A 25245-nucleotide genomic window follows, 5' to 3' on the forward strand; every position below is an offset into this window, starting at 1 on the left:
AAGGGGACAGAGCGGATGCCAATGGCAGTTGGGCTTGGGGCCGGGCTTCCAAATGGTGGGGGGGGGACCACCAGGACCTGGGGGATGGCAACCCTACATAGGACCTGTCTTGCTGAGTCTGTGGGCATCTTTGGGATTCTGACACAGTGTGGTGAGCACAGCTAAAAAATGGCTGCTACAGGAGACACAACCAGCCACAAAATGGCAGCCGAAGCTTAACTTGAGACATACAATGAAGATCGTTGTGTAGTCAAAGCAACATTTTCAACATTTGCTATCAAAGCAACATTTTAAAAAATCTACATAAGCAATCAAATCTCCAATGGCAATGCAAAGCTTCTGAATTGCCAAGGCCAAACTGGCCCCACCCACTTCCTAAAAACACTTAGCAGGTAGCAGGAAAGGTGTCAGTAGGTGCCCTGATTTTGTGAGCCCTTAGGCATGTAGAAATTAATATACAGTTCTTTTCTTATACATTTGTCTGTGCGTGTGTAGTACGTACACACAAATGCACACACACTTCTTTTAAATACACACTATTAAAAAGCTAAGTAGTGACTAGATTTGCTTTGCTAAATCAAAAATAACAAATTGAATAACTCAGGGGAATGCACATAGTTCTCCCTATGCATTTTATCCTCACAACAACCCTGTTAAGTGGGTCAAGTGCAGAAAGTGTGACTAGTCAAAGATAATCCAGTGAAATTCATGGCTCAGTGGAGATTTGAATTCAGGTCTTCCCATCCCTTGTCTGACATTCTAACCCATACAACACACTGGCTATAGTGTTTGGTTACTTTTAAACAGATTAATCTCTGGGCTTGTTTGCATACACATTGAGCAGAGCTGCACAAAAACAGAAGAATCTCATGCTACAGGGTGGGACTCACATCTCTGAATATTCCATAAGATATACAATTGGATCAAAAACTAGCACCTGGGCCTGAAGGCTAAACTATAATCCTCTTCCGTGACATGCCAGTTTTCTACATTCAGAGAGCGTTTTTTAAAGAGCCAGCATGATGCTGTAGTCAGACTAGGATCTGGGAGACCCAGGTTTGAATTCTTGCTCTGCCCGGGAAGCTCACTGGGTGACCTTAAGCCAACCACTCTCTCTCCACCCAACCTACCCAACATGGGGGTCATTGTGAGGATAAAATGGAGGAAGGGAGAATGATCATGGAAGACACTTTGAGTCCTCATTGGGAGAAAAGTGTCCCACAAATATTTTAAATAAATAAACTATGGCTACCAATCCCCAGTTGGGGGCAGAGGATCCCCTGGTCTGGAGACACTCCTCCCATTTCAGAGTTATCAGAAAGCAAGGGGAGGGGGTTGAATGTCCTCTGGGCACTCCATTATACCCTATGGAGACTGGTCCCCATAGAGTATAATGGGTAATCAATCCATGGGTATCTGGGGCTCTGAGGGGGCTATTTTTTGAGGTAGAAGCACCAAATTTTCAGCATAGCATCTGCTGCTTCTCCTCAAAAAAAAAACCCCAAGTTTCAAAAACATTGGAACAGGGGGTCCAATTCTGAGAGTCCCAAAATAAGGTGCCCCCATCCTCCATTATTTCCAATGAAAGGAAGGCATTTGATAGGAGTATGGTCCCTTTAAATGTTATGGCTAGAATTTTTTTCAGAGTTCAATTGTGCTTGTCATAACCTTGCTTCTGGCCCCACCCCCAGGTTCCCAGATATTTCCTGAGTCAGACCTGGCAACCCTAAAATAAACACATGGGGCATATTTAAGAATACTATCACTCTACCTATCATCTGAGCAGAAATTCTCCCATGCAATTCCCTTTGTTCTCTACTTACAAGGCGAAAGCTTCAACTTCTCCCACCCTCCCTCATTCCTGGGTGTCATGTTCGGTGATGTCACAAGAGGATATTGGCAGGCATTCCATGCACAGTTCAAAAAAGCAAAAACTGGAGTTGCAAATAAAGCAGTTCGATTAATTAATTCCAAGACTGAGGCTGCCAAAATGGCAGCCTGCAAAATTAAAATGCATGCAACTACAGAAAAATGCCAGAAAATTAATTTCAATTACAGCTGCCTGGCTGTTTCTTGGAAATGTTAACTATGGCTTTCAGATGATAACTAATGCGACTGCCCTTCGTACTTTTCCTTTAGCACCTGGATTTGCATTTTAGTTCAATTTAAGGAAATTCAATTGAACATGAATTTCATTTGCCTTTAGAAGAAGAAATCCAAATGAGCACAACTTCATTTACCCAGGCCTTTATTATAATGAAGTTATCATTGGGAGACTCTGGAAGGCTAGTTTAAGACTGAAGGGCCCTGTTCACACAGCGTGTTGAGTCTGTGTTAAATTGACCCGGTTCTGTTCCGAATATCTTTCTTCCGGACATTATCGATCAGACTGCCATACTGCAATTCGAATCGCTCCATGGTGAAACCATCTTCTGCCATCCACACGACGGCACCATGCAGTTCTTTTTTCTCCACTTCTATGAGCATTATGCATAATGTGCATAGGTTAAAACATTATGTGGTTATGCAGTTATGTGCATATCGCTAAGTAGTAAAAAAAAAATGGCGACCGTAAACCAGATGTCTAAGGCTCCTTTTGCTCCGGGACAGCCTTCAGACATCCGGAAATTGGTCGAGAACTATCCAGATGGGGAAACTATGAGGTGAAACCAGAGAACTCAAAAAACACCACAAAGGAGCAGGTAACAAAATATTCCAGTTCCGAGAAGGACTGGGCGGAGGGCTACTACGAGTTAATACTGGGAGGCAGATGTTGCTGTCTGATCAGCCACTTTTAATCCGGTATAAAACAGCAGCGACAACTCATTATACTGTGCATCTGAACAGCCCCAAGATGTGTCAAACCATTAGGAGTCAACCCTACCTTGTCTGGTTCCACTGATGTGACTTCTCTCTGTTTTTATGCCTAACCAGGGATTTTTTGGTAGAAAAAGCCCAGCAGGAACTCATTTGCATATTAGGCCACACTCCCTGATGTCACCATCGTTTCACATGGGGCTTTTTTGCAGAAAAAAACCAGCAGACCTCATTTGCATATTAGGCCACACTCCCTGAATCCAAGCCAGCCAGAACTGCGTTCCTATGTGTTCCTGCTCAAAAAAAGCCCTGTCCTAACACTGTGATAGTGGACAGAGGAAAGTTTTCCCTCTTTCCCATAATACTTGAATTCAGGAGCACCAATGAAGTACATGGACAACAAATTCAGGATGGGCAAAAGGAAGTACTTCTTGACCCAAGCAGTAATTAAACTGAAGTTATCACTGCCAGTGGATGTAGTGACAACAAATGGCTTCAAACAGAGATTAAGATTTATGGAAGAGATCAATGGCTACTAGCCAAGGTGACTAAAGGGAACCTCCCTATTCAGGGGCAGGAAACCTCTGAACATCAGTGCTTAGGAGGGAACATCAGGAGAAAGCCTTGGCCTCTATACCCTGTATATTCTCCAGAACAACTGGTCGGCCATTGTGTACAACAGAAAGCTGGACTAGATAGATCATTGGTCTGATCCACCAGGGCTCTTCTCAAGTTCTTAACATTCCTCCTGCTCCCCATAACCATACTGCTAAAACTAGGAACCTCGCCACTTTTATGTTTGCACTGGTTGCATGGTTGGAAAATCCAGGCTTCTGGATTTGCCTACCCTTCAATTTACAATTTGATCTTTTGATGCCAACATTTTTGGCAATTCAGTCCCCAAGCAACAACCAGATATAGACAGCCTTGACTCCGCCATTAAAACTTATATCTGGGCTAGTGCTCCCAGTCCTCTTACACTGCTCCCAGTCAGCTTTAGTCACCTTCCAAAACAGTTTGGGAACAAAATAAGTATGATGGGTTTGGTGCTTCTTATTGGAGGCAGCTGCAACTCTGGCATGAAACACTCAGGCAAAACGAGTGCACCAAATCCCAAAATTCACATTGCAAAGCAGAGATTGGATGTGCTTTATGGATGGTTAACCATCCAAAACACATTCATTCCATTCTGTTGTCAAAAGCAGAGGTTGGTTTCTCAGTATAACGATCTATCCTGACAGTTTCGGAAGCAACTTTATAGGCATTCATGGATATTGCTATTATTTATTTACTTATTTCATTTACACTCTGCCTTTCTCCCCAAGGAAACCCAAAGCAGCGTATGCATTCTCCATTCATCCATTTTATCTTCACAACAATCTTCTAAGGTAGGTTTGGCTGAGCGTGCATGACTGGCCCAAAATCACCCAGCAAGCTTACATAGCAGAGGGGGGATTCAGACCTGGGTTTATTTAGATCCTAGCCTGATATTTGATGACTACGCTGGAGGTGCAGACTGGGGTTGAAGCAGGGGCCCAGAACATGCAGGCAGTTGCAAGAAGAGACAGCCTTTGCACCTCTGTGACAAACCCAACACAAACGCTATGTAAAACTCTGCCAGATTTTGAGGGGCACCAAAGGGGCAAGAAGAGCTCCCTCTTTCCTGTGTGCCTTTCCCATGTGCCTTCCAAAGAGAAGCCACCATCTGCCCACTAACCTACATTCCTTTCCTCCTCCTAGTTCTACTCAAGACACAGCAGTCTCTACCCACCACCACTACTCACTGCCAGCACCCAGAAGCCCATCTGAGAGAGCAGCACAGGGCTGGAGCTGTCTGGGGGTGGGGCTAGTGGCATGCCCGCCTGCCTTTCCAATGGGGGACCCTATACTTCCCACCATCTCTTCTGGGAATGGTGGGTGGGGCCTAGAACAACCCATGCTCCCATTTTCTCACACACACACTCTTTTCATATAACCATTCTAAACTAGATGTTATCCGTTGCTGGCCCAATTCTGAGTAAAGCAATACAGGGATGGGGGTTTCATACAGTGAATTTCCTTCTGTTAATGAGCTGTCTCTGAAATGTTATAGTCATTTCAAACAGTGACACTTCTCCCCCCCCCACCACCCTTTTGCAACCCTTCCTCTGACTTTTTAAAAAAATGTTCTAAGGTGAGTGCTATAGTGCTAAACTAATTAATACTTCAGTACTATAGCAGCACCATCAAGATGTACTGACTCAGTGGAGTCAATGCATTTCAGTGGTGCAGCTATAGCACTGAAGTGCTAAAGCAGTTTAGTGCTATACACTCACCTCAGAACATATTTTTAAAAACAGACCAAGGAAGATCATGCAGCAAAAAGGGATTGGGGACGGGGGGGAAGCAGCATTGTAGCAAATGCTGTGGACATTTTCAACAGCACACCACAGTGACTCAGAAGCACAATGAAGGGTCTGAAAATAGAAAATATCAGTTTCCTTCAAAGGCAGCTCAACCATACTTTGCTAACTCAACACAAGTGGGTTTCTATAAACAGGTAAATAAATTCTGCTAGCAGCCAGTTACTAAAACAGGTTTGTCTGCAATGATGGGGCGGGGGGGAGGAAACTATTAGCAATGAATTACTAAAACGGAATACAAAGGCAATTTGAAAAGGACCACACAGTGTTCTGGGTTGTGTACCACAGAGAACAGCTCTCATGATACTGGGCAAATGTGGGAAATGACCCCTGTCTGGATCCCAGCTGCAGCTGCTTCACTCCTCTGGGCTTGTAGCTTACCTTGCTGTGGTACAGATCCTCCAAAGGCCACCCACATCCCAGTTCCTTATGCACAAATGTTTCCGTCAGAAAGACAAGTTCTGGTATTATTGTCTGATGCCAGGATGGGACAAAGGTTCCACCTGGAAGAAGAAAGAGGATAAGATCTCAGAACATTTGGAAACTTCTTTGTGGCTTCCTATATTTTTCTGGAGGCAGCGGAGTGTATTCATGGGGGAGACTTTTGCCTCCATGCTCCCAATTCATTCTCTGGCCGGATGACTGCTCATGTGTTATTTTCCCCATCAGAGCGACTTTTAAAAATTGTCTCTTCATCAGCTAGAGACAAAAGGCATATAAAACCCATGACAAAGTAACAGCTCATCCCCATCAACAGCTTCAGCGGGCCACTGATCATTCCCCTTTTTTTTAAACTAACCCCATTTAAATCCAGAAAAGGTATTGACACTCAGTTATTGAGCTCTGAATCATACATGCATTTTCTGGTAGAAACAAGATCAGGCCAGCCTGTCCCATGAGCTAATGGGCATTTGGACCCAGATGTGGTTTCTGAGGAGTCCAAGTAGCCACAGGGCCAAGTGCTTGCAGGGCAGTTGAAACATAACAGCAAGTAATGATAAAAAGAAACAGGAGTTGCTGCAGCAGGAGCAGGAAAGAATGAGTGGAAAGTGGGGAAGAAGGGTCATTAGCCTAGATGGCATGTAGTCCCATAAGACCTTGGGAGGTACAGGCTGGGATGGAAACAGGCCCAGAGGCACAAGCAGCTACAGCAACAGAACTTTCCTCCCAAGCCTGACTCAACACTTTAGGACTGCAGAGGGAAGAAAAAGATTTGTGCGCCTGTTTCATAATCCTATCTGGAGCAGGAGGCAGCTTTGCTTTGATCATTTCACAAGGGCTCAATATCGACATGTTTTGCATTTTCCTGAAGATTTGCCTTTGAGGAATCCAATTACTACCTTTGATCCAATTGAGCCCTATAGTTCAAAACCACCCGCAACCAGAACCTTCACCCGATTAAAATGTCCGTTATGGGAGATTGGCACAAATGCCACATGAGCGGTCTTCGCGCAGAACTTTTGGAGTAGAGGGAAGGGGGGGGGTAAAGTTTCTAGGATGATCCAGCAAACCTCAGAAGCATGCTCTGTGAAATGTAAACTAGCCAATTCCAGCTGGGCAGATTCCTGGAGATTTTGGGGTGGAGCCTGTGGAAGGGGAATTTGGGCAGGAATTTCATCTAGAATTTGTGGTATATCATAAAGTTTGCCTTCTGAAGCTGCCATTTTCCCCAGGGGAACTCTATAGAACTTGATAGACTGGAGAGCATTTGTAATTCTGGGAGAACTCCAGGCCTCACTTGGAGGTTGGCAAGCTTACTGAGATTGGCCAACAGTCTGCACCATTGATGGTGGGACCTCACCATAACAGATCAGAAACTGAAAACTGTAATGAATTGCCAAGCAGAATTGAAACAAAATTTCTATCCCACTGGAGAGGAACATGGTGCCGTGTTCCCTCCCGACCCTCATGCTCCCTGGCAGCAACAGGGCTGCCACGTTCAGAGCAGGGCTCATCTAATATGTCTCCGAGAGTCTTCCCCAAGTGCCTAACTGACTATCTCTGCTTCTCCAGGTCAGTCACCTCGGCTTCAAGGGTACGAACTCGTTCCCTGAGGACCAGGAGCTCCTTGCATCGAGAACACACCCAAGACTTCTGTCCTGTGGGCAGATAGTCATACATGTGACACTCAGTGCACAACACTGGAAAGCCCCCACTCCCCTGCTGGCATTCTACCTTCATGATAGCTTTTTAAAAATATATACAGTCCCCTTTAAATCCTGTTTGTTTATGTGGCTCCCCTTCTGGAGGGTCAACTTACCTTATTGGGAACACAAGGAAAATAGGGATCTGGGTTCCTGGTCCTTACACAACCCCCAGGCTAAGAGCCACAGGTCAAGAGCCCTTTAGCTCTCTGGCAAGGCTTAGCTTAATAATGCAAAGTGAGTGGGGAACGCAGACACTCCTAATCGATCAGCAACAATCCCCTTCACCTTCAGCCCATTCAAACCAAACAGTTCCCCAGCAACACACTCAGAATTTTCAGCAGTCACACAAACTCAGAAATTCTCAGCAACTTCCCCAGCTGCTTTAGACAAACCTCACCCTTGTATCACTTATTCTCTGCTCTCTCTCAGAGCTTCTCTGCTCTCTCTCAGAACTCTCTGAAATGTCATCTAGGGAGTCCTGGATTTGCCAAGATAGTTAACACCTGTTCACACACATACACTTTCATTCTTTATACATAAAATGCCAGAGTAATAATGATGATCCATTCCATGAATCTGATGAAGTAGCTGTTTAGGGGAGGGGAGGAAACCAATAATCATTTTTAGGATACTAGAATGCAGTTTAGCAAAAGTTTCACCAACACCTATTTTTATCCCATTATTTTATCCCAGAGGTAACAGATTTGGGAAACAATACAAAGCTTTGCAAACTCTTTTTAACCACACAGAAAACAAGAGGAGGGCATTGTACAATACAAGCAGAACTGTCCCTGTTCCAAAGCAACTTTTTGAGGGGGAGATCTACAGTTCTGCTGGCAAAGTGCAAAACCTAATGGGCTTAAGTAAGGGAAGAAGAGCATTGGTTCCAGTGGTAGCAACTTTCTCTCTCAATGCTTGTTAAAGCAGTTTTGCTCAGACTTGACCAAATATCCCCTGGGGATGTAAACAGTCACAGAGCACATGAAGGTTACTGTGGAAAAGAGCACAAATGATTTTTAAAATGTATTAAAATATGTTAAGAAACTCACACCAGTTTATGCATAAAATGGCAAGGAGAGGAAGAACTGAGCAACTCTTTAGCAATCTCCACGAGGTTGGCAGGAGATATGAACCTATAGTGGAGGACTTTTTGCTTTTCTTGGTGGCATAGATATTGGCAATAAAGTTTCTACACCTGTGAGTTTTCTGCATTTTTTCCCCTCCCTTCACCTGACTTTTCTCATCCTGTGACTCCACACTGACTCCCAGGGGTTCAGTCATCAAGGCAACTCATCACATTTTGTTATTTTCTTCACGCATGTGCTGTAATGAACCTATTAAGATATAAGAGTGGCAACTGATCACTACAGCACAATGGTGCTATAGCAGCTGCTTATCTAAAAACACAATGGCAACAATGCAAAAAGTCTTGTGGTGGAATGGTAAGGGGGAAATGGTCATAAAATCTCTGTATGTGCCAGAGGCCTTATGGCCATATAGGGAACTTTGCACATTGCACTTTAAATATGGATTGCTAGCCTTTTAATATTGCTACTATTTGTGCTGACTGAATGCTGCTACCTTCTATGCTACCCTGGTAACTCTTGGATCTGAGTTCCTCTTGCCACCTGAGATATCCTGAGAGGTTATAGTAGGTCTTCAGACTCATTGCCACCTGAGATATCCAGTCTAGTAGGTCTTCAGACTCATTTTTTGTTTTGTTTTTACACACCCATTTCCCCTTATATTGGACATGCAGTTTGAATGAAATGCCCACTTAAAAATGTTGAAGTTAGATATTATAAACTTAAATGCTTGCCTTTTTTTTTTTTTTACAAGAGAGAGAGATATAAATCAACCCAAAACTAGGGTTGCCACATCTGACTCAAGAAATATCTGGGGATTTGAGGGGGGTGGAGCCAGAAGCAAGCACAACTGAACTCCAAAGGAAGTTCTGGCCATCACTTTTAAAGTGACTGCATGCCTTTTCAATGTCTTCCCTGCATTTGGAAATAATAAAGGATGGGAGCACCTTATTTTGGGGCTCATAGAATCCAATCTTTTTGACACTTGGAGGATTTTTTGAGTAGAGGCACCAGATGCCATACTGAAAATTTTATTTATTTATTTATTACGTTCGACTTATATCCCGCCCTTTCCGCAAGCGGAATTTGGTGCCACTAATTCAAAAAACAGCCCCCTCAATACCCATGGATCAATTCTCCATAGGATATAAATGAGTGCCCAGCAGACATCCCCCCCCCGCTTTCTGATAACCCTGAAGTGGGGGGAGGGCCTCCAAACAAGGGGATCCCCTACCCCCTGACTAATGATTGATAATTCCACTGAACACTCTGTTCTTTAATCATTACTGTAGGTTGTGCCTATATATATATATATATATATATATATATATATATAGAGAGAGAGAGAGAGAGAGAGAGAGAGAGAGAGAGAGAGAGAGAGTGTGTCACATATTGGATATGAAGCCATTAGATCTTGAGTAAAATATTATGGAGATAATTTCCTAGGACCTAAGTTTGCTCAGCTACAATCCTTTCCTTTTGTTCCCTTAGAAGCTCGTTGATTTATGAATCTTGAGCAGCAGTGGGGGAAATGTCTTCTTCGTTTTTCAGACAGAAGGGATAAAGAGCCAGTTTGGTGTAGTGGTTAAGTGCGTGGACTCTCTTCTGGGAGAAACGGGTTTGATTCCCCACTCCTCCACTTGCACCTGCTGGAATGGCCTTGGGTTAGCCATAGCTATCACAGAGGTTGTCCTTGAAAGCGCAGCTGCTGTGAGAGCCCTCTCAGCCCCAACCACCTCACAGGGTGTGAGGGAGGAAGATAAAGGAGATTGTAAGCCGCTCTGAGTCTCTAATTCAGAAAGAAGGGTGGGGTATAAATCTGCAATTCTTCTTCTTCTTTTTCTAAAAGGACTGAAACAAATTTTGCTACCACCAAAATAATCTTAGGACCATTGTGTCTAAGTGAATAAAACACAGATTCCAAAGTAGAGGGTAGTGCCTTATCCTTAAGTGGCTCAATATAGCAATTCCTAATATTCTCAAAAAAAAGTATTCAAGCAGAACATGAAACATCAACTTTATTAAGGCCACAGGGGCAGATTCTGTCAGAATAAGGCCTATTAAAAATCTTCCTTCTAGAACTATGGAGGGTAAAATATTTAATCTGGCAAATAAAAAAGTACAACGATAGACTCAGCTACAATTGCTTTCATTAAAATCTGAACCTAGAATAGAAGCACATATTTCTTCAAGAATGGTTACCAATTTTTTCCCTTTGACAACTTCTTTTAATCCTCTCATATTCAAATTATGGCTCCTACTCTTATATTCTAAGATTTCTATTTTATCCACAAAGGTTTCTAACTGTTCTTTATTTTTCACTTGTATTTCTTTAATTTTTAACATTTCCTGTTTTTGTTTTATTATATCATTAGTTGTATTCTGAATTCCTTGTATATCAAACTCTTGTGTGCTAAACTGGTATTGATTTTACCTCCTCTAAATTGGTCAGACTTTTCTCTAATTGAGAGAGATAATCTCCCTATCTGATTGAGATAATCACCCTATTGAGTACTGGATCCATTTCAAGGTGTTGGTCCTTACCTTTAAGGCCCTATACGGCCTGGGGTGTGCATAACTTTGGGACCGCCTCTCCCTAAATGAGCCCCCCCAGACTTTGAGATTATCTACACAACATCTTCTTGTGATCCCTGGCCCTAAGGACACCTGGTTGGCATCAACGAGGGCCAGGGCCTTTTCAATCTGGCCCCCTACCGGGTAGAATGAGCTCCCGTTGGAGATCCGGGCCCTGCAGGACTTACCTAAGTTCCGCAGGGCCTGTAAGACGGAGCTCTTCTTTCAGGCTTTTAATTTACTGGGCGTCCTCTTCCCCCAGCACTTTACAATCCTTGTGCTTGAGTTGGTCAGGATCTGAGTGGTATCAATGACCTGAAGCTGCGCTAAGTGGTGTTAACCAGCTGAAGTCGTACCAACTGCCAAACTGTGGCTTCTGGCTGTATTACTGTTGGAGTTATGATCCTCTATTTTATGTATTATGTTTATGAGATTTTAAATCCGTTGTGTTTAATTGGATATGTTTTATTTATTGTTATTGCAATGTTTTAATGTTGTAAGCTGCTCTGAGCCTGCCTGGAGGGACAGGGTGGGGTATAAGTTGCAAATTAAAATTAAACATTAAAATTAAATTTTTGTATTATCCAAATTCAAACTTCTTTTATGTTCAAATACCGAGAATTCATAGTATAATAATTCCTTGTTGCTATTTACATCAAACATTCTATCTTTCTTTCTTTAGCTCTGCACTTCCTCTTAGGAAATCCTGTGTTCATATTTACACAATTAGAAAACAAACACCTCAGTTTACTCTTACCCCCACCGTATCTTGCACCTTAATCATATCACCTATTTGAAGTCTATCCCTCAGTCCCAACTCTGAAGGCTCCCTCTAAAGGCCCTCGGCCCTTCACATGGTAACCTTCATGTGCCACCTGCAACACACACCACCACTGCAGCCACTGGTACACACTGAGGCTTTATGACTGGATTATAAGGGTATGTAGCTCGCCGCAAGCAGTCTGGGTTGCATCTGCTGCTCAGCACTTTAGTTCCTACCCTATACTATGGCAGGGGCTGGTTTGGGTGGCGAGGCATAGATGGCAAGAGGAACTCAGATCAGAGAGTCACCAAGTCAACACAGAGTCACAGACAGTCATTATTCTTTGTTCTTTGCCACTTTCTATTTCCTTGCAGAACATTTTTTTCATACATATTTCTTCCCTCTATTTGTGCATGAATAAACCAGCACTATAAACAGAAAAAGATGTACAAATGACATATGCTATGCATATAAATACCATATAAATTGCATTTTTTTAAAAATCTGTAAAACATATATAAAAGAATCAAATAAATCTCAATTGGTAGCAAATGGAAATAGGCAGACTGAAACTATTCACAATGATAGTATACAGTAGCAAAAAGAAACCCAGCCTTTCCTACTACAAAAGCACAGTTCCACCACTGAATTTTTCTTTTGTAGGAAGTGGGATGCTGGGACGAAATATTAACTGGGCACTCTCAGAATTGTCAGGAGGCTGTTTGCTCACTATTCTGGGAGCTTATCAAGAAAATAGAGCAGCATCTATATAAACAAGTTGTTTGCCTCCAATTTAATCCAAGGGAAAAAATGTTTCCAGATACTATCAGTGTGTGAAACCCTCTCCTGCTGGATGAATTTTTGAGCGAGGACACCCTCAAGAGTGTTTCCAGAAGATTACAGTATGTGGGAGAGAGGGTTATATAGAGGCCCTATGTGAGGTTCAGAGGATCAAAGGTGACCTCAGTCCATGAGGCTTTGGCCACTATATACTCAGTGAGTCTATCACCAAACATAGCAGAGCTCCAAACTTCTCCAAATGAGCTGCCTACCTAGGAAACTCATGTAATTAAGTCTCAACAAACATTTGTGTGTAAAGTAGAATTACCAACATCCAGGTTACAAATTATCTCCACATTACAGAGATCAATAAATACCCCTGGGGGAAGTGGAAGCTTCAGAGGGCAAACTCTATGGTATCATGATCCTGCTGAGCTTCGTTTAGGGTTGCCAATCCCCTGTTGGTGGCAGCAGATCCCTTGCTTTGGAGGCCCTACCCCTGCTTCATAGTTTTCAGAAAGCAGGGGTGGAGGATGGGAAAGAAATATTCAATGGGCACTCCATTATACCCTATGGAGACAAGTTCTCTGGAGCTACAGGGGCTGTTTCTTGATGTAGAGGCACCAACTTTTCAGCATAGCATCTGGTGCCTCTTCTCAACCCCTCCCCCCCCCACAGGTTTCAAAAAGATTGGACTGGGAAGTCCAATTCTATGAGCTCAAAAGAAGGTGCCCCATCCCCCATTATTTCTAATGAAGAGAAGTCATTTGTTAGGAGCCCAGTCCCTTTAAATGTGATGGCCAGAACTCCCTTCAGAGTTCAGTTGTATTTGTCACAACCTTGCTCCTGGCTCCACCCCCAAAGTTCCCAGACATTTCCTGAGTCAGACCTGGCAACCCTAGCTTCCTTCCCAGGCTCCGTCCCCAAATTTCCAATGAAATATGATAGCAGTTCAAGCTGTGTGATTAACAATACAATATTAACCCAAGATCGGGGGGGGGGGGACCCTGAAACTCTGTACATACCAACATTTCTACCCCTCCCACTTCATTTGGGGCCTAGCTCATTTAGGTTTGCCAACTCCAGATTGTGATATTCCTGGAGATTTGGCACTGGAGCCTGTGGAGGATGGAGTGCCATTTCCTCCAAGAGATGATCCCTGTAGTCTGGAGAGCAGCTGTAATCCTGGCATAACTCCAGCCTTGCCTGGAAGTTGGCAACCCAGCTCCATTGGGAATTAGCTAAGACTGAAAGCAGTATCTATAGAAAGTGCTGATTCAGTGAGTGACCATAAAGTAACTGGTAAAAATGCAGTAATGAAACAATTGAAACTGAAATGGATGAAGAAGTAAAATAAGGAGTTTTCCTAAAACTGGCAGTTTATTAAAAAGGCAGATCTCCCTGCACCCCAACAGACACACACACTTGTTGACCTATGGCAAATCTCTTACCAAACTCAATATATGATTTCCAAATTTTTCAATGCAGCTGACTTACAAAAGCCATTTTCCATCATGTTTACATGTTCCTTTAAACTGAGGCAGGACCACGCACCTTGTGCATTTTAATTAATTTGAACACGACAACAATCTTGCACAGAAATCAACCTCCAAACATAAAGCGGAAAGGGAGAGACCTCAGACCGCCCTTAGCCAGAGGGTATAGATTGATATTTTTTGCAATAAATGGATCTCTGAAACCTTTAACAAAAGGTTTAATTAATTAACTGGAAACCAGGCAGAGATATTTAAGTGGAGATAATTACAAGAGTGGGAGCAATATTGTGGGAGAAAGTATACAAAAGAGAATTTGCTCAGAACTTCTTATTTTTAAAGAGGTGCATTAGAAACAAGAGCTTTAAATAACAGCTCCTAGGTGGGCAGTTTAGGAGACTGCATTATCAGTAGCAAAGCTGTTTGACAGGGCACAGAAACTACCTAAGGTTCCCAACTTCCAAGTGGGGCCTGAAGATCTCCAGGCTACAGAGAATAGTTCCCCCGGAGAAAATGGCTGCTTTTTTGGAGGGTGAACTCTAGGACAATATACCTCACTGAGGTCCCTCCCCAGTCTCCACCTCCAGATCTCCAGGAACTTCCAATCCAGAGTTGGCAAAGCTATTTTTTCCCCTTATTGGGACCAAAAGTATCTCAGGGGAGATTCTGCTCTGCAAAAATGGAGTGGAGAAGAACAATTACCTCCTCCTTCCCCCAGTATTGCAGCCCTTTACCATCCCTGCATTTTAAGGGTATAATGAATACCAGTCACAGAACTCCAGCATCACATGTGTCCTAGATTTCTGGAAGAAAAGTGGAGTACAACTATTCACACAAAAATTTATTTGGGGTAAATACATTGAATTGGTTGGGGTTAGGGTTGCCAGCCTCCAGGTGGGACCTGGAGATTTCCCGCTTTTACAACTGATCTCCAGCTGGCAGAGGTAATCTCTCCTGGAGAAAATGGCTGTTTTGAAGGCTGAACTATATGGCATTGTACCATGTGGAGGTCCCTCCCCTCCCCAAACCCCGCCATCTCCCAGATCCACCCCCAAAGCCTCCAGATATTTTCCAACACAGACCTGGCAATCCTGGCTGGGGTATCATAAAGCAGCAACAAAGGGAAATAAAAATGTGGAGAAAACTTGATCCTAGGCAAAATGGGGGGGATGAAGAAGGAGAACGAGAGGAGGGGTTTTTAATCACAGTTCATTCAGAAACCCTTCGACTTCTAAGGAAAAACTCATGGCTCATGTTTGCTCTCTCCCCCCCCCTCCCCCAATGCTAGAGGCATTTGGACAGTAATTGGTGGCAAGTATCAGAAACGGCGCCTGGATGTTTATGTGAAGACAGTCAACTTGTAGATTAATGCAGACAAACTTGTAAGATTTATGGGAGAGAAACAGCATCAGGAGAAGAATCTCATATAGCAAAAGATTAACTGATAGATTTATTGAGCCTCATAGCTAAACCTGCAGAATATTTTGGTACAAAAAGCAGTCATATTTCATTCTTGCTTGCAATTCAAACACAATGTTCTGATTCCAGAATAATCCCACTAAAAGACGCAAGAACTGCTCCGCACTATGTGGGCCAAGGATTGTTGTCACCCACACTTTGTTTTAAAGTGTCTGTGATTTAGGACTGGATTGCCAGGCATTATTTTACAGAGCAAGAAACTGCAAAACAGAAAGACCTAGGTCCAATTTCTCCCAATGCCATTAAAGCCAGCCTTAAAAGAGGGCAATGTTTTCCTCAAAAGGTTCATCACCCTAAGGAGCGCTAGCTTCTTTCAGGTATAAGAACATAAGAGAAGCCATGTTAGATCAGGCCAATGGCCCATCCAGTCCAACACTCTGTGTCACACAGCGGCAAAATTTTTTATATATATACACACACACACACACTGTGGCTAATAGCCACTGATGGACCTCTGCTCCATATTTTTATCTAAACCCCTCTTGAAGGTGGCTATGCTTGTGGCCGCCGCCACCTCCTGTGACAGTGAGTTCCACATGTTAATCACCCTTTGGGTGAAGAAGTACTTCCTTTTATTCATTTTAACCTGTCTGCTCAGCAATTTCATCGAATGCCCACGAGTTCTTGTATTGTGAGAAAGGGAGAAAAGTACTTATTTCTCTACTTTCTCCATCCCATGCATTATCTTGTAAACTTCTATCATGTCACCCCGCAGTCGACGTTTCTCCAAGCTAAAGAGTCCCTTTCTTCATAGGGAAAGTGTTCCAGCCCTTTAATCATTCTAGTTGCCCTTTTCTGGACTTTCTCCAATGCTATAATATCCTTTTTGAGGTGCAGCGACCAGAACTGCACACAGTACTCCAAATGAGACCGCACCATCGATTTATACAGGGGCATTAAGATACTGGCTGATTTGTTTTCAGTTCCCTTCCTAATATGGGTATGGGAAGGAGGAAATGGAAAAGGACAAAAGGAACTGCTGATCTACCTTGGAAGGGATTTTATGATATCATGATACAGCTAAATCTGATTATTTATGTGGTATTATGATGTCATCTTATTGACTGCTATCCAATGTGCTGAAAGCAAAGGAGCCTTGGTTTAAGCAGTGCACCTTTGGCAACAGCAGCACAAAATATAAACTGAGGATTAGGGTTGAAGAATCTTCAGAAACATTGCTTATGTTGTAGGGTTGCCAGCCTCCATGTGGGGCCTGGAGATCTCCCACTTTTACAACTGATCTCCAGCTGGCAGAGATCAGCTCCCCTGGATAACATGGCTGTGTTGAATGGCTGCTCTATGGCATTGTGCCATGTGGAGGCCCCTCTGCTCCCCAAAACCCGCCCTCTCCCAGATCCACCCCCAAAGTCTCCAGGTATTTTTCAACACAGATCCGGCAACCCTACCTCCAGGACAACTGACCTCTGTAACCTGGAGATCAGCTGTAATTCCAGGAGACCTTCAGGTCCCAACTGTAGTTTGGTAACCCTAGCACATACACATAGATTCACACAACAGTTACTATATATGCATACAGTTCGGAACACATATCAAGCCCTATAAGTTAGAATAGTTTGTTATTACTGCAGGCCCTGTTACAGATTTGGAGGGGTGGGATCTATTTGTTCACAGAGAAAACCAGCTCAGCTAAACCCAGCTGTGGAATTCTTTGGCAAAGCAAGATATGAACTGGGTCCAGGCTATTCCTGTTTATGGAATTTGCTGATGCACAGAAGATAACTGAGCTCCCTCTGCAGATATGATTTTTTTTCACGTCTGGTTTTTTGCCACTAGAGCATATTCCAAAGGATAGCAAGTGGGGGGGGGGGATGTACAGATGCTCCAGTTTGTGCTGAATTGTATGGCTGAAAGGATAGATGGGAGATAGGGAGGAGGGATGCTCAGGCATGAAAATCACACCCCCACCCCCACCAAGGAAGTCCAATAAGTTGAATTTGTAGCACTGGTGTCAAAGACTTCATCATCTTCTCTCTTTTTTTAAATGATAAAATTATGCATAGCCACCTGGCCTTCACACCAAGCCAGTTTTTGAAAAGAGCATTTGCACCTCTCTAGGGTTATATTTGGAAGTAATAAAAATACAGCCCACAGCCCACCAGTCACACAGCCCTAGGAAAGCTGTAACAGTAAATATGCCAGCCACCTTAGAGAAAAATAAAGGATGGAGTGGGGTGGGAGTGGGGAGCAGCTGATAAAGAAATGCTACTCCAAATGGATGGTTGTTGTCAACTGGGAAAAGCCCTGCCTGACCCAGTCATCCCCTTCAGTTCTCTTCCTAAATTGGAAGCGTGGTTCTAAAATGACTCAGGCTCTAGTCTTGCTTCACACACCAGTTACAGCAGACCAATTGGTCATGCAGTGTGAACATGGGTTTCTGTGCAAAGATGGGAAAGTTTTCCTTCTTTTATGACTGGTGAAACTGATTAGCCTTTCCTTCTTTTACACTTTCTGACCAAGAAGCAACAGCAAAACCAGGGGACGGGGGGGACGACCCCAAATGTTCCAAACTTCCTACAGTGCTCACCCAGAGTTTACACCCAAGGCAGCATTTACAGACCTAGCCTGCCCACTACGCAGAACCAGGTGATGGCAGAGGGCATCAGGAATGCCAAGAGAAGCTTGCAAGCCAACAGCACTTTGCCCTCCTGGGTCTATGCTTGCCTAAACCATGGCAGCTCATCCTGGCTGCCTTCCCCCACCCACACTAAGAGGGGAGGGAGAAAAAGCAAACAGCCACAAGCTCACCAGGCTATGCACCCATCTGGCTTATGGGGTGGTGGCAGTTAGATATATTTCCTGGGCTGCAGGAGGACACCTTGCTTGCAGCTGATCTAGGGTACCAAAAGACATTAGGCTGGCCTGGAAGAGTTAGGAGGATCTTCCACACAAGCCTCTGTGCCCATGCTTGCAGAGGTGAAGCAGGTGGCAACCAGAGGCAGGGCTTTTTTAGTGGTGCCCCCTGTCACACTTTGAGGCTTTTCTTTTTCCTACCCTATACTTAGGTGCCAGACCAGAACCTTTCTTTTTTACCCAGGCTCTTAATTAAGAGGTTGATCTTCGAACATATTTTTTATAAGATGTTCTGTCCCTGGGACTGTCCTCTATGTTTAATGTGTTTTTATGCTCTGGACTATTTATATTGGTTAATTTTTAATGTCTCTATGGTTTTATTATTATTATTTTTAGCTGACAGCCACTTCAAGCAGGTTTCTGAAGAAGTGCCATAATTTTTTAAAAAAATAGCAAGGAGACTTAGAGGGTACTTCTGGTGCAAGTTAGCGACATAAGAAAAAAGACCTTGATCATTTCTATTTGTTTTTGTGCATCATCATTATGAGCTTTTCATTTTGTCCACTATGCTGCTGGCAATCCTGATTTGTCTTCATTTACAGCATTTTAATGCAATTGATGTACAGAACCAGGCATCAATTTTAACACTCATTGTTTAAAATAGAATTTAATTAACATGGTCAGGGGGGAAAGATGACTTTGGTCTCATCCCAAGCAGGGAGAACTCATGCCAAAATCCAGAATGGCATGTTTACAAAAATGCATGCAAATCTCAGAACTGGGACAGGCACCGCTGAGGGGTCAGGCACAAGCTTTGTATGCAGGTTCAGGTCCTGCAGACTCCAAGGGGATGCAGACTGCAACCTGTGAGACTGGAAAGCAGCTGCCAATTAGGATAATAAGTGAAACAGATCAATAGTGTCCAATAATAGGGTGCCATTAAAGCTAAGCAAATTGACAATTATGTTGTTTACTTGTTATATTTGTGGGGCTCTTTTCAGTTTCTGGCTGCAAAGCATCTTGAACTATCATTCTTAAGGAGACGTGTGCTTGGTATTAAACTTGGCAAGAGGTTCCTGTATTTTATGCATATCAGAGTACAGAAGATAAAGTAGAAACCAACCTTCATTTGCCACATGAATGAATACATACTGAATGTTCAGTGTTCAAATGAGACAGCTTAAGGGGGGGGGGGGGACCACCCTCAAAGAACAGTCCAGGACATCTAGAAACTCTCCTTTCAAAACTTTTCATCTTCAACAGACAGCTTGCAGATGACTCTTGGGGTTTTATTATGAAGCCCTGTTTATGCTTTCCAAAGCAATTGAGGGAGACCAGTTCAATGAGCCAGCATGGCCTCTGCTCCTACCCTCTCAATCCTCCTTCTGAAACAGGCATGCAGCTGCAAACAGGGCACAGAGGACAGCCCACCCCATGACAGCCTCTTATGACAGACGTCAGATGCAGACAGTTCTTTGTGCAGCAAACAAGAAGCAAAAAGAGTCATGGCAGGAAGCCCCTTTTGTCACTGCTTGATGCCATGTTCGCTTCTTGGCCAAAGACAAATCTTCACTCCAAATGAAGAAAAGGAAAGACAGACTAATGATTTAAAAACCTTTTACTACAGCTTTGAATCAGCAATTACCATCACAGGAAAAGGTCCCCTAGGCCTGAACCCATGGAAGGAAAGCCATCAAATGCTTTCAGTAACATTTCTACTCACCAACAAAATCACTCACATAATCAATCCAACCTGGGCTCCACATTCATTGTGGTTCCTATAACAGCGCTGTATGAAGGAGGCACTTTTAGCTTGATCACTCTGGCTAACATAGACAAGTCACTTGGGACTGGGAAGGAAAAATCATCACAAAATCTAGTGGATTTGATAGCCACAAGCACCAATGCCTCCCTTGAAGAGGGATAACCTCCCTCCAGTATTATAGGAGGCAGCATTCACTCCATTGCTTATCTATATTTTTAAGAAAACCATCACTGGATACAGACATTTCATAACCTCACTTTGAGGAAAGGTGATCAAGCAAGTGGTGAAAGAACAACAAGAGGCACTCCTGAATGATACTGATTTCCTTGACCAGTTTTCAATCTGCTTTCAGACCCAGTTATAGAACAAAGACTGCATCAAGTGGAGAAGTTACATCTAAAGATGAGCCAGAGGGATATCTGAATGCTGATCTTTTTAGATTTCTTGATGTCTTTTGCTGCCCTCAGTCATTCTATTCATTTAGATAAGTAGCTCGCAAACAGAATGGTGAGTTGTAAGGCTCACTCTCTTGAGCAATGGGGAAGGAAGAGGGCACAGGCCTCTGCTTCACCCTTTTATTTATGGGGGCTCAGTTTGCTCCCATTCATCAACAATATAGGAGCGATGGATGTGCTTTATGCCCACTGTATCATGGATCTGCATAGCCGGCAGCCTGTGTCACTGGAGAGGTAGGTCCCTAAGTTAAACCACTGCTTTTGATGATTAGAGCATCTAAGTAGAATCAGAAGGGTAGCTCACCAATGGTTCTATGCTTCTTCTTTTTTTTTGAGGGGGAAAGATGCCTGAAAGGCGTCATGATTGGAAACAATGAATCTTCCCTCTGGGATCCCTTACATGATCCACAAGGGCTTCTGTAATTACCAGTGCTGTTTGATGTCAACAGGATGCTGATGAGCAAGATCACCTGTATCTGTGGAGCTGAATGTCATCAATATATAATAAATTTGCTTGTGCTAGAAGGGGATTACTCTGACCTTGGGAGATCAAGTTATTCCTGGACTCTTTTGAAACAGCTGGTTGGGATGATGCCCAGGAGTGCTTTGTTTGCATAGGATTCCCCTCCTTTCTAGCAGCTCTTGCACTACCACACTGATGCATGTTTTAGTAACCTCCTGGCTTGACTACTGAAATATATATAGGGCTGCCCTTGGAGACAACTTGGAAACTTTAGGTAGCACAGAACAGCAGCAGCCTTCCTGTTGACTGGTGCGGTATGGTATAGTTAACCAGTTCTGAGCCAGCTGCACTGGTGATCAGTTTGCTAAAAAGCCCTTCATGGCTTGAGATCTGAATACCAGAAGGATTATCTCTCCCCACACACCCAGTCACTATTTAAGATCCAGCCAGCCAACAGGCAAAGCAGGGACAACCATCTACCTAGAGCTCCCAACCTCCAGTCAAGACCTAGAGATCTCCTAGAATTACAATTGATCTCCAGACTACAGAGATCACTTCCGACTTCCAGGGCAGGAAAATGCCGAGCTGAGCTGCTTTTCATAAAGGAAGCAGGCTGGAACTTCTGTTCGGGGTAGTGGAAGGCAAATTAATGCCTACTGCCTACTTTTCTCAGACAGAGATTAGTCCAAGATATGCACAGAAAACTTTGAGGAGATTTACCTTGGCTAAAAGGGAGTCCCGGGGGGGGGGGGCTCCTTTGAGCAGTCTCCGGAGAAGAGTTGCATTTGCATCATCTTCAGAAGCTTCCAGAGTCATTTATTTGACATAAGCTCAACAGAATCCTAGCCTTCTTGGACATTACTAAACATCTAAAGCTTCACAAAACCGGTGTGGATCTGGATAATTTGCAGAAAAGGTACAGATTACTATCTTTCATTCTGGGACTATTTAAGGTTAAACAGAATAAATTCAAAAGGTGGGAAATGGAAATTTAGAAAGCTTGAAAGAAGGGAAGAAGAGGTGAAAACTGGACTTTTTAAATTTAAAGGACAGTGCTAAAAAGTCAGAAGGAATTTATTGTTTGGTCTACTTGCGGTTTTGAAAAAAGAGCACCATCGTCACAGACTTGCAGCATACACAGTCAACACAGGAATTACATCAAGTATCGTGAGATCTCTCTACCAGCGAAAACAGGATTTGGTGGCAAGTAAAGCAGGAAGTATTAGATGAAAAGCCTACTCTAGGACTATAATACCATAGAAAAACATCAGCGACCATTGCAAGAAGGTCAAAATTAAAATAATAATTTTAAAGTGTTCGGTACATTAATAATTGTTGGAAACAATTGAGATGGTGATGAATAGATAAATACTATTTGACATTATTGTCAATATTGGACTTTAGAAGTTTTTAAAGGAAAATTTTTTTAAAGGGAAGCAGAAAGTCAAGACCACCATTTTGAAAGAAATAAAAATTTCAAAAATTAATATCTCAGCCTAGAAGGCTCTGAGGACAGCGAAATTAGGCTTGTTGGAAAAAGCAAGCTCTAATCTTTTGAATTTGATAGTTGAATTTTAATTTGGTGAGAATTAAGGAAAAGGCCAGGGGAAAAGAAAATTATGAGGGAGATTACAATATTACAAACACAAATGAGACATTTGTTAAATAAAGAATTGGAATGGAATTTGAAAAAATTACAGCAAAAGTCTTTTGAAGGAGCAAATAAACCTGAAAAGTACCTGGCCTGGCAATTGAAAAAAAAAGAGAAACTAAAATTATTAGTAAGATTGTGGTGGAAGGAAGAGAGATGGTCAATCAAGAAGGAATAAAAAGAGAATTTTTTAAATATTATGCTAAACTATTTAAGGGTGTTAAAATAAAGAAAAAAAAGATGGAACTATTTACAAAATATTAAAATAGCACCCTTAACAGAAAATATGAAAAAGGTTTTGAATGCGCCAATTGAAAGAATAGAGATTGAAGCAGCGATCAATGCAATGAAAATTGGAAAAGCTCCTGGGCCAGATGGATGCACAGCTAATTTTTTTAAAAACATTTAAAGAGGAATTAATACCAAAGCTCCAAAAATTGATGAATTTGATAAGATTAAAAGGTAAAATACCAAATACATGGAAGGAAGCAGTGATTTCTTTAATTCCAAAAGAAGATAGAGATGTCACAAATGTAAAAAATTATAGACCAATTTCATTATTGAATAATGACTATAAAATATATACAAGAATACTGGCAGAATGACTTAAGCAATATTTGATAAACTTTATAAAAGAAGATCAAGCAGGATTTCTTCCCAAAAGACAGATAAGAGACAATATTAGGACTGTTGTAAATATTGTAGAATATTACGAAAGACATCCAGAAAAGGAAGTAGCATTATTCTTTGCGGATGCAGCGAAAGCATTTGATAATCTAAACTGGTACTTTATGTTTGCTGTAATGGAGAAAATGGAGTTGGGAGAAGAATTCATAAGGATGATAAAAGCAATATATACTGAACAACGTGCAAGGCTATGTATAAATGCAGACCTTACAGAAGATATGATAATTAGTAAAGGTACAAGACAAGGATGTCCGCTCTCTCCACTGTTGTTTATAATGACACTTGAAATTTTGCTGATGCAAATTCAAGAAGACAAAGAAATAGAAGGATTAAAAATAAAATGCTCTATAAATATAGAGCATTTGCAGATGATATAATGTTTATAAATGAAAATCCAACTCAAGTAACACCCTTGCTGTTAGCTAAAATACAAGAATATGGAGAATTGGCGGGATTTTATATAAATAAAGAAAAATCAAAAATTGTACGTAAGAATATGCTAGTAAGTAAGCAAAAGGAGTTACAAAAGCTAACGGGTTGTGAAGTTACCTCGAAGGTAAAATATTTGGGTGTCGAGATAACAATGAAGAATATTGATTTGTTTAAAAATAATTATGAGAAGCTATGGCGTAAAATGGGTGAAGACATGAGAAAATGGAATGAACTTAATTTGTCATTGTTGGGAAGAATAGCTGCAATTAAAATTAACATTTTACCAAGAATAATATATTTATTTCAAACTATTCTGATTGTGAAGGACAGCAAACAGTTTAACAGATGGCAGAGGAAGATTTCAGAATTTGTGTGGGCGGGGAAGAAACCAAGGATTAAAATGAAAATTTTAACAGATGCAAAAGAGAGAGGAGGATTCCAATTACCAGATTTAAAATTATATCATGAAGCAGTCTGCTTAGTGTGGATAAAAGAATGGGTAATGCTACTAAACAGAAAACTTTTGGCATTGGAAGATCATGGAAATAAATTCGGCTGGCATGCTTATATGTACTATGGAAAAAAGAAGATGGATGGTTTTTTCTCTCACCATTATATAAAAAATAATTTGTCGAATACATGTATGAAATACAAGAAATATGGTGATGAAAGGAAACCGTTATGGATAGTGCCAGCAGAAGTGATAAAAATAACAGCTGAAGTGGGTGAAGAAAAGTGGTTGTCATATAATCAGCTATTAAAAATACAAGGCAGCAAAATTGAGCTGAAAACTGTGAAAGAGTTGGATAATAAATATGATTGGTTTCAAATGCAACAAATAAAGAGTTTGGTGGAAAAAGACATTAAAACTGAAGGAATAAGAAAAGAACAAACAGAAATGGAAATAGTTCTGCTTGGAGATAATGAAAAATTAATTTCAAAATTATATAAACTGCTTTTGAAATGGTCTACAGAAGATGAAGTAGTGAAATCTCAAATGATTAAGTGGGCAATTAACGTAAATAAAGAAATACAGATGGAAACTTGGGAATATCTTTGGAAGAATTCTATAAAGCTTTCAACATGTCGAAGTATTAAAGAGAACGGTTTTAAAATGATGTAAAGATGGTATATAACTCCTAAAAAGTTGGCAAAGATGAACAATAAGATGCCAGATAGATGTTGGAAGTGTAAAAAACACGAAGGTTCTTTTTACCATATGTGGTGGACTTGTGAAAGAGCAAAAAAGTATTGGCAGATGATTCAACAAGAAATATCTAGGATCTTGGGATACGAAATCAAGAAAGTTGCAGAGACTTTTCTGTTGGGATTATATATGGAAAAATTTCCAAAAGAAGATAGAACTATAATTTGGTACTTGCTCTCAGCTGCTAGGACATTGTATGCGCAGCTGTGGAAGCAAGAAAGAATACCAGAGAAA

At 41.9% G+C, this 25245-nt stretch overlaps 1 protein-coding gene and 1 long non-coding RNA gene across 2 annotated transcripts in view; one reads left to right on the forward strand and one right to left on the reverse strand.

The window, feature by feature from the left end:
• Positions 1-25245, forward strand: part of GDPD2 (glycerophosphodiester phosphodiesterase domain containing 2) — a 444005-nt gene that overhangs the window by 107881 nt on the left and 310879 nt on the right. The gene's annotated exons all lie outside the window — the stretch shown is intronic.
• The window catches only part of LOC132579745 (uncharacterized), a 138957-nt gene that overhangs the window by 31415 nt on the left and 82297 nt on the right, over positions 1-25245 (reverse strand). Inside the window, exon 2 of the long non-coding RNA XR_009555987.1 lies at positions 5601-5722. This is a non-coding gene — a long non-coding RNA (uncharacterized LOC132579745). The remainder of the gene's footprint in view (positions 1-5600; positions 5723-25245) is intronic.

This window comes from Heteronotia binoei, chromosome 11 (assembly GCF_032191835.1).
Source record: "Heteronotia binoei isolate CCM8104 ecotype False Entrance Well chromosome 11, APGP_CSIRO_Hbin_v1, whole genome shotgun sequence".
In the NCBI taxonomy this organism is placed as follows: domain Eukaryota; kingdom Metazoa; phylum Chordata; class Lepidosauria; order Squamata; family Gekkonidae; genus Heteronotia; species Heteronotia binoei.